The sequence below is a fragment of the Pseudophryne corroboree genome, chromosome 6, assembly GCF_028390025.1.
Source record: "Pseudophryne corroboree isolate aPseCor3 chromosome 6, aPseCor3.hap2, whole genome shotgun sequence".
Classification (NCBI taxonomy): Eukaryota; Metazoa; Chordata; class Amphibia; order Anura; family Myobatrachidae; genus Pseudophryne; species Pseudophryne corroboree.
This window is the reverse complement of record NC_086449.1, coordinates 687,746,247-687,758,551: the sequence shown is the minus strand read 5'-3', so window position 1 is coordinate 687,758,551 and position 12,305 is coordinate 687,746,247.

Sequence of the window (12,305 nt, the reverse complement as noted above, 5' to 3'; positions counted from 1 at the left end):
AAGAGCTACGCATTGGAAAATTCAGGGCTATGCCGAGTAGATGAAGCCCTAACAGGAGGCTTTAAATTTTCTTTCTAGTGTCCTTCGTTTGGGAGAAAAATGCAAAGGTACAAGACAGCTTTTCCTTGCCAATATCTCTCTTTTGCAAAGAGCTACGCATTGGAAAATTCAGGGCTATGACGTGTAGATGAAGTCTTAACAGGAGGCTTTAAAATGTTCTTTCTAGTGTCCTTCGATTGGGAGAAAAATGCAAAGGTACAAGACAGCTTTTCCTTGCCATTATCTCTCTTTTGCAAAGAGCTACGCATTGGAAAATTCAGGGCTATGACGTGTAGATGAAGTCTTAACAGGAGGCTTTAAAATTTTCTTTCTAGTTTCCTTCGTTTGGGAGAAAAATGCAAAGGTACAAGACAGCTTTTCCTTGCCAATATCTCTCTTTTGCAAAGAGCTACGCATTGGAAAATTCAGGGCTATGCCGTGTAGATGAAGCCCTAACAGGAGGCTTTAAAATTTTCTTTCTAGTGTCCTTCGATTGGGAGAAAAATGCAAAGGTACAAGACAGCTTTTCCTTGCCAATATCTCTCTTTTGCAAAGAGCTACGCATTGGAAAATTCAGGGCTATACCGTGTAGATGAAGTATTAACAGGAGGCTTTAAAAAATTTTCTCTAATGTCCTTCGTTTGGGAGAAAAATGCAAAGGTACAAGACAGCTTTTCCTTGCCAATATCTCTCTTTTGCAAAGAGCTACGCTTTGGAAAATTCAGGGCTATGCCGTGTAGATGAAGCCCTAACAGGGGGCTTTAAAATTTTCTTTCTAGTGTCCTTCGTTTGGGAGAAAAATGCAAAGGTACAAGACAGCTTTTCCTTGCCAATATATCTCTTTTGCAAAGAGCTACGCATTGGAAAATTCAGGGCTATGACGTGTAGATGAAGTCTTAACAGGAGGCTTTAAAATTTTCTTTCTAGTGTCCTTCGTTTGGGAGAAAAATGCAAAGGTACAAGACAGCTTTTCCTTGCCAATATCTCTCTTTTGCAAAGAGCTACGCATTGGAAAATTCAGGGCTATGCCGTGTAGATGAAGCCCTAACAGGAGGCTTTATAATTTTCTTTCTAGTGTCCTTCGATTGGGAGAAAAATGCAAAGGTACAAGACAGCTTTTCCTTGCCAATATCTCTCTTTTGCAAAGAGCTACGCATTGGAAAATTCAGGGCTATGCCGTGTAGATGAAGTCTTAACAGGAGGCTTTAAATTTTCTTTCTAGTGTCCTTCGTTTGGGAGAAAAATGCAAAGGTACAAGACAGCTTTTCCTTGCCAATATCTCTCTTTTGCAAAGAGCTACGCATTGGAAAATTCAGGGCTATGACGTGTAGATGAAGTCTTAACAGGAGGCTTTAAAATGTTCTTTCTAGTGTCCTTCGTTTGGGAGAAAAATGCAAAGGTACAAGACAGCTTTTCCTTGCCAATATCTCTCTTTTGCAAAGAGCTACGCGTTGGAAAATTCAGGGCTATGCCGTGTAGATGAAGCCCTAACAGGAGGCTTTAAAATTGTCTTTCTAGTGTCCTTCGATTGGGAGAAAAATGCAAAGGTACAAGACAGCTTTTCCTTGCCAATATCTCTCTTTTGCAAAGAGCTACGCATTGGAAAATTCAGGGCTATGATGTGTAGATGAAGTCTTAACAGGAGGCTTTAAAATTTTCTTTCTAGTGTCCTTCGTTTGGGAGAAAAATGCAAAGGTACAAGACAGCTTTTCCTTGCCAATATCTCTCTTTTGCAAAGAGCTACGCATTGGAAAATTCAGGGCTATGCCGTGTAGATGAAGCCCTAACAGGAGGCTTTAAAATTTTCTTTCTAGTGTCCTTCGATTGGGAGAAAAATGCAAAGGTACAAGACAGCTTTTCCTTGCCAATATCTCTCTTTTGCAAAGAGCTACGCATTGGAAAATTCAGGGCTATACCGTGTAGATGAAGTATTAACAGGAGGCTTTAAAAAATTTTCTCTAATGTCCTTCGTTTGGGAGAAAAATGCAAAGGTACAAGACAGCTTTTCCTTGCCAATATCTCTCTTTTGCAAAGAGCTACGCTTTGGAAAATTCAGGGCTATGCCGTGTAGATGAAGCCCTAACAGGAGGCTTTAAAATTTTCTTTCTAGTGTCCTTCGTTTGGAAGAAAAATGCAAAGGTACAAGACAGCTTTTCCTTGCCAATATATCTCTTTTGCAAAGAGCTACGCATTGGAAAATTCAGGGCTATGACGTGTAGATGAAGTCTTAACAGGAGGCTTTAAAATTTTCTTTCTAGTGTCCTTCGTTTGGGAGAAAAATGCAAAGGTACAAGACAGCTTTTCCTTGCCAATATCTCTCTTTTGCAAAGAGCTACGCTTTGGAAAATTCAGGGCTATGCCGTGTAGATGAAGCCCTAACAGGAGGCTTTAAAATTTTCTTTCTAGTGTCCTTCGTTTGGGAGAAAAATGCAAAGGTACAAGACAGCTTTTCCTTGCCAATATATCTCTTTTGCAAAGAGCTACGCATTGGAAAATTCAGGGCTATGACGTGTAGATGAAGTCTTAACAGGAGGCTTTAAAATTTTCTTTCTAGTGTCCTTCGTTTGGGAGAAAAATGCAAAGGTACAAGACAGCTTTTCCTTGCCAATATCTCTCTTTTGCAAAGAGCTACGCATTGGAAAATTCAGGGCTATGCTGTGTAGATGAAGCCCTAACAGGAGGCTTTAAAATTTTAATTCTAGTGTCCTTCGTTTGGGAGAAAAATGCAAAGGTACAAGACAGCTTTTCCGTGCCAATATCTCTCTTTTGCAAAGAGCTACGCATTGGAAAATTCAGGGCTATGCCGTGTAGATGAAGCCCTAACAGGAGGCTTTAAAATTTTCTTTCTAGTGTCCTTCGATTGGGAGAAAAATGCAAAGGTACAAGACAGCTTTTCCTTGCCAATATCTCTCTTTTGCAAAGAGCTACGCATTGGAAAATTCAGGGCTATGCCGTGTAGATGAAGTCTTAACAGGAGGCTTTAAAATTTTCTTTCTAGTGTCCTTCGTTTAGGAGAAAAATGCAAAGGTACAAGACAGCTTTTCCTTGCCAATATCTCTCTTTTGCAAAGAGCTACGCATTGGAAAATTCAGGACTATGCCTTGTAGATGAAACCCTAACAGGAGGCGTTAAAATTTTCTTTCTAGTGTCCTTCGTTTGGGAGAAAACTTCAAAGGTACAAGACAGCTTTTCCTTGCCAATATCTCTCTTTTGCAAAGAGCTACGCATTGGAAAATTCAGGGCTATACCGTGTAGATGAAGGCACAAAAGGAGGCGTTAAAAAAAATTCTCTAATGTCCTTCGTTTGGGAGAAAAATGCAAAGGTACAAGACAACTTTTCCTTGCCAATATCTCTCTTTTGCAAAGAGCTACGCATTGGAAAATTCAGGGCTATGCCGTGTAGATGAAGTCTTAACAGGAGGCTTTAAAATTTTATTTCTAGTGTCCTTCATTTGGGAGAAAAATGCAAAGGTACAAGACAGCTTTTCCTTGCCAATATCTCTCTTTTGCAAAGAGCTACGCATTGGAAAATATAGGGCTATGCCGTGTAGATGAAGTCTTAACAGGAGGCTTTAAAATTTTCTTTCTAGTGTCCTTCGTTTGGGAGAAAAATGCAAAGGTACAAGACAGCTTTTCCTTGCCAATATCTCTTTTTTGCAAAGAGCTACGCATTGGAAAATTCAGGGCTATGCCGTGTAGATGAAGTCTTAACAGGAGGCTTTAAAATTTTCATTCTAGTGTCCTTCGTTTGGAAGAAAAATGCAAAGGTACAAGACAGCCTTTCCTTGCCAATATCTCTCTTTTGCAAAGAGCTACGCATTGGAAAATTCAGGGCTATGCCGTGTAGATGAAGGCCTAACAGGAGGCTTTAAAAAAACGCCCTAACAGGAGGCGTTAAAATTTTCATTCTAGTGTCCTTCATTTGGGAGAAAAATGCAAAGGTACAAGACAGCTTTTCCTTGCCAATATCTCTTTTTTGCAAAGAGCTACGCATTGGAAAATTCAGGGCTATGCCGTGTAGATGAAGTCTTAACAGGAGGCTTTAAAATTTTCATTCTAGTGTCCTTCGTTTGGAAGAAAAATGCAAAGGTACAAGACAGCCTTTCCTTGCAAATATCTCTCTTTTGCAAAGAGCTACGCATTGGAAAATTCAGGGCTATGCCGTGTAGATGAAGGCCTAACAGGAGGCTTTAAAAAAATTTCTCTAATGTCCTTCGTTTGGGAGAAAAATGCAAAGGTACAAGACAGCTTTTCCTTGCCAATATCTCTCCTTTGCAAAGATCTACGCATTGGAAAATTCAGGGCTATGCCGTGTAGATGAAGCCCTAACAGGAGGCATTAAAATTTTCATTCTAGTGTCCTTCATTTGGGAGAAAAATGCAAAGGTACAAGACAGCTTTTCCTTGCCAATATCTCTCTTTTGCAAAGAGCTACGCATTTGAAAATTCAGGGCTATGCCGTGTAGATGAAGCCCTAACAGGAGGCTTTAAAATTTTCATTCTAGTGTCCTTCGTTTGGGAGAAAAATGCAAAGGTACAAGACAGCTTTTCCTTGCCAATATCTCTCTTTTGCAAAGAGCTACGCATTGGAAAATTCAGGGCTATGCCGTGTAGATGAAGGCCTAACAGGAGGCTTTAAAAAAAATTCTCTAATGTCCTTCGTTTGGGAGAAAAATGCAAAGGTACAAGACAGCTTTTCCTTGCCAATATCTCTCCTTTGCAAAGATCTACGCATTGGAAAATTCAGGGCTATGCCGTGTAGATGAAGCCCTAACAGGAGGCATTAACATTTTCATTCTAGTGTCCTTCATTTGGGAGAAAAATGCAAAGGTACAAGACAGCTTTTCCTTGCCAATATCTCTCTTTTGCAAAGAGCTACGCATTGGAAAATTCAGGGCTATGCCGTGTAGATGAAGTCTTAACAGGAGGCTTTCAAATTTTCTTTCTAGTGTACTTCGTTTGGGAGAAAAATGCAAAGGTACAAGACAGCTTTTCCTTGCCAATATCTCTCTTTTGCAAAGAGCTACGCATTGGAAAATTCAGGGCTATGCCGTGTAGATGAAGCCCTAACAGGAGGCTTTAAAATTTTCTTTCTAGTGTCCTTCGTTTGGGAGAAAAATGCAAAGGTACAAGACAGCTTTTCCTTGCCAATATCTCTCTTTTGCAAAGAGCTACGCATTGGAAAATTCAGGGCTATGCCGTGTAGATGAAGTCTTAACAGGAGGCTTTCAAATTTTCTTTCTAGTGTACTTCGTTTGGGAGAAAAATGCAAAGGTACAAGACAGCTTTTCCTTGCCAATATCTCTCTTTTGCAAAGAGCTACGCATTGGAAAATTCAGGGCTATGCCGTGTAGATGAAGCCCTAACAGGAGGCTTTAAAATTTTCTTTCTAGTGTCCTTCGTTTGGGAGAAAAATGCAAAGGTACAAGACAGCTTTTCCTTGCCAATATCTCTCTTTTGCAAAGAGCTACGCATTGGAAAATTCAGGGCTATGCCGTGTAGATGAAGCCCTAACAGGAGGCTTTAAAATTTTCATTCTAGTGTCCTTCGTTTGGGAGAAAAATGCAAAGGTACAAGACAGCTTTTCCTTGCCAATATCTCTCTTTTGCAAAGAGCTACGCATTGGAAAATTCAGGGCTATGCCGTGTAGATGACGCCCTAACAGGAGGCTTTAAAATTTTCTTTCTAGTGTCCTTCATTTGGGGGGAAAATGCAAAGGTACAAGACAGCTTTTCCCTGCCAATATCTCTCTTTTGCAAAGAGCTACGCATTGGAAAATTCAGGGCTATGCCGTGTAGATGAAGCCCTAACAGGAGGCTTTAAAATTTTCATTCTAGTGTCCTTCGTTTGGAAGAAAAATGCAAAGGTACAAGACAGCTTTTCCTTGCCAATATCTCTCTTTTGCAAAGAGCTACGCATTGGAAAATTCAGGGCTATGCCGTGTAGATGAAGGCCTAACAGGAGGCTTTAAAAAAAGTTCGCTAATGTCCTTCGTTTGGGAGAAAAATGCAAAGGTACAAGACAGCTTTTCCTTGCCAATACCTCTCCTTTGCAAAGATCTACGCATTGGAAAATTCAGGGCTATGCCGTGTAGATGAAGCCTAACAGGAGGCGTTAAAATTTTCATTCTAGTGTCCTTCATTTGGGAGAAAAATGCAAAGGTACAAGACAGCTTTTCCTTGCCAATATCTCTCTTTTGCAAAGAGCTACGCATTGGAAAATTCAGGGCTATGCCGTGTAGATGAAGTCTTAACAGGAGGCTTTAAAATTTTCTTTCTAGTGTACTTCGTTTGGGAGAAAAATGCAAAGGTACAAGACAGCTTTTCCTTGCCAATATCTCTCTTTTGCAAAGAGCTACGCATTGGAAAATTCAGGGCTATGCCGTGTAGATGAAGCCCTAACAGGAGGCTTTAAAATTTTCTTTCTAGTGTCCTTCGTTTGGGAGAAAAATGCAAAGGTACAAGACAGCTTTTCCTTTCCAATATCTCTCTTTTGCAAAGAGCTACGCATTGGAAAATTCAGGGCTATGCCGTGTAGATGAAGACCTAACAGGAGGCTTTAAAATTTTCATTCTAGTGTCCTTCGTTTGGGAGAAAATTTCAAAGGTACAAGACAGCTTTTCCTTGCCAATATCTCTCTTTTGCAAAGAGCTACGCATTGAAAAATTCAGGGCTATACCGTGTAGAAGAAGGCCTAACAGGGGGCTTTAAAAAAAATTCTCTAATGTCTTTCGTTTGGGAGAAAAATGCAAAGGTACAAGACAACTTTTCCTTGCCAATATCTCTCTTTTGCAAAGAGCTACGCATTGGAAAATTCAGGGCTATACCGTGTAGATGAAGGCCTAACAGGAGGCTTTAAAAAAAATTCTCTAATGTCATTCGTTTGGGAGAAAAATGCAAAGGTACAAGACAACTTTTCCTTGCCAATATCTCTCTTTTGCAAAGAGCTACGCATTGGGAAATTCAGGGCTATGCCGTGTAGATGAAGTCTTAACAGGAGGCTTTAAAATTTTATTTCTAGTGTCCTTCATTTGGGAGAAAAATGCAAAGGTACTAGACAGCTTTTCCTTGCCAATATCTCTCTTTTGCAAAGAGCTACGCATTGGAAAATTCAGGGCTATGCCGTGTAGATGACGTCCTAACAGGAGGCTTTAAAATTTTCTTTCTAGTGTCCTTCATTTGGGGGGAAAATGCAAAGGTACAAGACAGCTTTTCCTTGCCAATATCTCTCTTTTGCAAAGAGCTACGCATTGGAAAATTCAGGGCTATGCCGTGTAGATGAAGTCTTAACAGGAGGCTTTAAAATTTTCTTTCTAGTGTCCTTCGTTTGGGAGAAAAATGCAAAGGTACAAGACAGCTTTTCCTTGCCAATATCTCTCTTTTGCAAAGAGCTACGCATTGGAAAATTCAGGGCTATGCCGTGTAGATGAAGCCCTAACAGGAGGCTTTAAAATTTTCATTCTAGTGTCCTTCGTTTGGAAGAAAAATGCAAAGGTACAAGACAGCTTTTCCTTGCCAATATCTCTCTTTTGCAAAGAGCTACGCATTGGAAAATTCAGGGCTATGCCGTGTAGATGAAGGCCTAACAGGAGGCTTTAAAAAAAGTTCTCTAAAGTCCTTCGTTTGGGAGAAAAATGCAAAGGTACAAGACAGCTTTTCCTTGCCAATATCTCTCCTTTGCAAAGATCTACGCATTGGAAAATTCAGGGCTATGCCGTGTAGATGAAGCCCTAACAGGAGGCGTTAAAATTTTCATTCTAGTGTCCTTCATTTGGGAGAAAAATGCAAAGGTACAAGACAGCTTTTCCTTGCCAATATCTCTCTTTTGCAAAGAGCTACGCATTGGAAAATTCAGGGCTATGCCGTGTAGATGAAGCCCTAACAGGAGGCTTTAAAATTTTCTTTCTAGTGTCCTTCGTTTGGGAGAAAAATGCAAAGGTACAAGACAGCTTTTCCTTTCCAATATCTCTCTTTTGCAAAGAGCTACGCATTGGAAAATTCAGGGCTATGCCGTGTAGATGAAGGCCTAACAGGAGGCTTTAAAAAAAATTCTCTAATGTCCTTCGTTTGGGAGAAAAATGCAAAGGTACAAGACAGCTTTTCCTTGCCAATATCTCTCCTTTGCAAAGATCTACGCATTGGAAAATTCAGGGCTATGCCGTGTAGATGAAGCCCTAACAGGAGGCGTTAAAATTTTCATTCTAGTGTCCTTCATTTGGGAGAAAAATGCAAAGGTACAAGACAGCTTTTCCTTGCCAATATCTCTCTTTTGCAAAGAGCTACGCATTGGAAAATTCAGGGCTATACCGTGTAGAAGAAGGCCTAACAGGGGGCTTTAAAAAAAATTCTCTAATGTCTTTCGTTTGGGAGAAAAATGCAAAGGTACAAGACAGCTTTTCCTTGCCAATATCTCTCTTTTGCAAAGAGCTACGCATTGGAAAATTCAGGGCTATGCCGTGTAGATGAAGGCCTAACAGGAGGCTTTAAAATTTTCTTTACTAGTGTCCTTCATTTGGGGGGAAAATGCAAAGGTACAAGACAGCTTTTCCTTGCCAATATCTCTCTTTTGCAAAGAGCTACGCATTGGAAAATTCAGGGCTATGCCGTGTAGATGATGTCTTAACAGGAGGCTTTAAAATTTTCTTTCTAGTGTCCTTCGTTTGGGAGAAAAATGCAAAGGTACAAGACAGCTTTTCCTTGCCAATATCTCTCTTTTGCAAAGAGCTACGCATTGGAAAATTCAGGGCTATGCCGTGTAGATGAAGCCCTAACAGGAGGCTTTAAAATTTTCTTTCTAGTGTCCTTCGTTTGGGAGAAAAATGCAAAGGTACAAGACAGCTTTTCCTTGCCAATATCTCTCTTTTGCAAAGAGCTACGCATTGGAAAATTCAGGGCTATGCCATGTAGATGAAGGCCTAACAGGAGGCTTTAAAAAAAATTCTCTAATGTCCTTCGTTTGGGAGAAAAATGCAAAGGTACAAGACAGCTTTTCCTTGCCAATATCTCTCCTTTGCAAAGATCTACGCATTGGAAAATTCAGGGCTATGCCGTGTAGATGAAGCCCTAACAGGAGGCGTTAAAATTTTCATTCTAGTGTCCTTCATTTGGGAGAAAAATGCAAAGGTACAAGACAGCTTTTCCTTGCCAATATCTCTCTTTTGCAAAGAGCTACGCATTGGAAAATTCAGGGCTATGCCGTGTAGATGAAGTCTTAACAGGAGGCTTTCAAATTTTCTTTCTAGTGTACTTCGTTTGGGAGAAAAATGCAAAGGTACAAGACAGCTTTTCCTTGCCAATATCTCTCTTTTGCAAAGAGCTACGCATTGGAAAATTCAGGGCTATGCCGTGTAGATGAAGCCCTAACAGGAGGCTTTAAAATTTTCTTTCTAGTGTCCTTCGTTTGGGAGAAAAATGCAAAGGTACAAGACAGCTTTTCCTTTCCAATATCTCTCTTTTGCAAAGAGCTACGCATTGGAAAATTCAGGGCTATGCCGTGTAGATGAAGCCCTAACAGGAGGCTTTAAAATTTTCATTCTAGTGTCCTTCGTTTGGGAGAAAATTTCAAAGGTACAAGACAGCTTTTCCTTGCCAATATCTCTCTTTTGCAAAGAGCTACGCATTGAAAAATTCAGGGCTATACCGTGTAGAAGAAGGCCTAACAGGGGGCTTTAAAAAAAATTCTCTAATGTCTTTCGTTTGGGAGAAAAATGCAAAGGTACAAGACAGCTTTTCCTTGCCAATATCTCTCTTTTGCAAAGAGCTACGCATTGGAAAATTCAGGGCTATGCCGTGTAGATGAAGGCCTAACAGGAGGCTTTAAAAAAAATTCTCTGATGTCCTTCGTTTGGGAGAAATATGCAAAAGTACAAGACAACTTTTCCTTGCCAATATCTCTCTTTTGCAAAGAGCTACGCATTGGAAAATTCAGGGCTATACCGTGTAGAAGAAGGCCTAACAGGGGGCTTTAAAAAAAATTCTCTAATGTCTTTCGTTTGGGAGAAAAATGCAAAGGTACAAGACAGCTTTTCCTTGCCAATATCTCTCTTTTGCAAAGAGCTACGCATTGGAAAATTCAGGGCTATGCCGTGTAGATGACGCCCTAAAAGGAGGCTTTAAAATTTTCTTTCTAGTGTCCTTCATTTGGGGGGAAAATGCAAAGGTACAAGACAGCTTTTCCTTGCCAATATCTCTCTTTTGCAAAGAGCTACGCATTGGAAAATTCAGGGCTATGCCGTGTAGATGAAGTCTTAACAGGAGGCTTTAAAATTTTCTTTCTAGTGTCCTTCGTTTGGGAGAAAAATGCAAAGGTACAAGACAGCTTTTCCTTGCCAATATCTCTCTTTTGCAAAGAGCTACGCATTGGAAAATTCAGGGCTATGCCGTGTAGATGAAGCCCTAACAGGAGGCTTTAAAATTTTCTTTCTAGTGTCCTTCGTTTGGGAGAAAAATGCAAAGGTACAAGACAGCTTTTCCTTGCCAATATCTCTCTTTTGCAAAGAGCTACGCATTGGAAAATTCAGGGCTATGCCGTGTAGATGAAGGCCTAACAGGAGGCTTTAAAAAAAATTCTCTAATGTCCTTCGTTTGGGAGAAAAATGCAAAGGTACAAGACAGCTTTTCCTTGCCAATATCTCTCCTTTGCAAAGATCTACGCATTGGAAAATTCAGGGCTATGCCGTGTAGATGAAGCCCTAACAGGAGGCGTTAAAATTTCATTCTAGTGTCCTTCATTTGGGAGAAAAATGCAAAGGTACAAGACAGCTTTTCCTTGCCAATATCTCTCTTTTGCAAAGAGCTACGCATTGGAAAATTCAGGGCTATGCCGTGTAGATGAAGTCTTAACAGGAGGCTTTCAAATTTTCTTTCTAGTGTACTTCGTTTGGGAGAAAAATGCAAAGGTACAAGACAGCTTTTCCTTGCCAATATCTCTCTTTTGCAAAGAGCTACGCATTGGAAAATTCAGGGCTATGCCGTGTAGATGAAGCCCTAACAGGAGGCTTTAAAATTTTCTTTCTAGTGTCCTTCGTTTGGGAGAAAAATGCAAAGGTACAAGACAGCTTTTCCTTTCCAATATCTCTCTTTTGCAAAGAGCTACGCATTGGAAAATTCAGGGCTATGCCGTGTAGATGAAGCCCTAACAGGAGGCATTAAAATTTTCATTCTAGTGTCCTTCGTTTGGGAGAAAATTTCAAAGGTACAAGACAGCTTTTCCTTGCCAATATCTCTCTTTTGCAAAGAGCTACGCATTGGAAAATTCAGGGCTATACCGTGTAGAAGAAGGCCTAACAGGGGGCTTTAAAAAAAATTCTCTAATGTCTTTCGTTTGGGAGAAAAATGCAAAGGTACAAGACAGCTTTTCCTTGCCAATATCTCTCTTTTGCAAAGAGCTACGCATTGGAAAATTCAGGGCTATGCCGTGTAGATGAAGGCCTAACAGGAGGCTTTAAAAAAAATTCTCTGATGTCCTTCGTTTGGGAGAAATATGCAAAAGTACAAGACAACTTTTCCTTGCCAATATCTCTCTTTTGCAAAGAGCTACGCATTGGAAAATTCAGGGCTATACCGTGTAGAAGAAGGCCTAACAGGGGGCTTTAAAAAAAATTCTCTAATGTCTTTCGTTTGGGAGAAAAATGCAAAGGTACAAGACAGCTTTTCCTTGCCAATATCTCTCTTTTGCAAAGAGCTACGCATTGGAAAATTCAGGGCTATGCCGTGTAGATGACGCCCTAACAGGAGGCTTTAAAATTTTCTTTCTAGTGTACTTCGTTTGGGAGAAAAATGCAAAGGTACAAAACAGCTTTTCCTTGCCAATATCTCTCTTTTGCAAAGAGCTACGCATTGGAAAATTCAGGGCTATACCGTGTAGAAGAAGGCCTAACAGGGGGCTTTAAAAAAAATTCTCTAATGTCTTTCGTTTGGGAGAAAAATGCAAAGGTACAAGACAGCTTTTCCTTGCCAATATCTCTCTTTTGCAAAGAGCTACGCATTGGAAAATTCAGGGCTATGCCGTGTAGATGAAGGCCTAACAGGAGGCTTTAAAAAAAATTCTCTGATGTCCTTCGTTTGGGAGAAATATGCAAAAGTACAAGACAACTTTTCCTTGCCAATATCTCTCTTTTGCAAAGAGCTACGCATTGGAAAATTCAGGGCTATACCGTGTAGAAGAAGGCCTAACAGGGGGCTTTCAAAAAAATTCTCTAATGTCTTTCGATTGGGAGAAAAATGCAAAGGTACAAGACAGCTTTTTCTTGCCAATATCTCTCTTTTG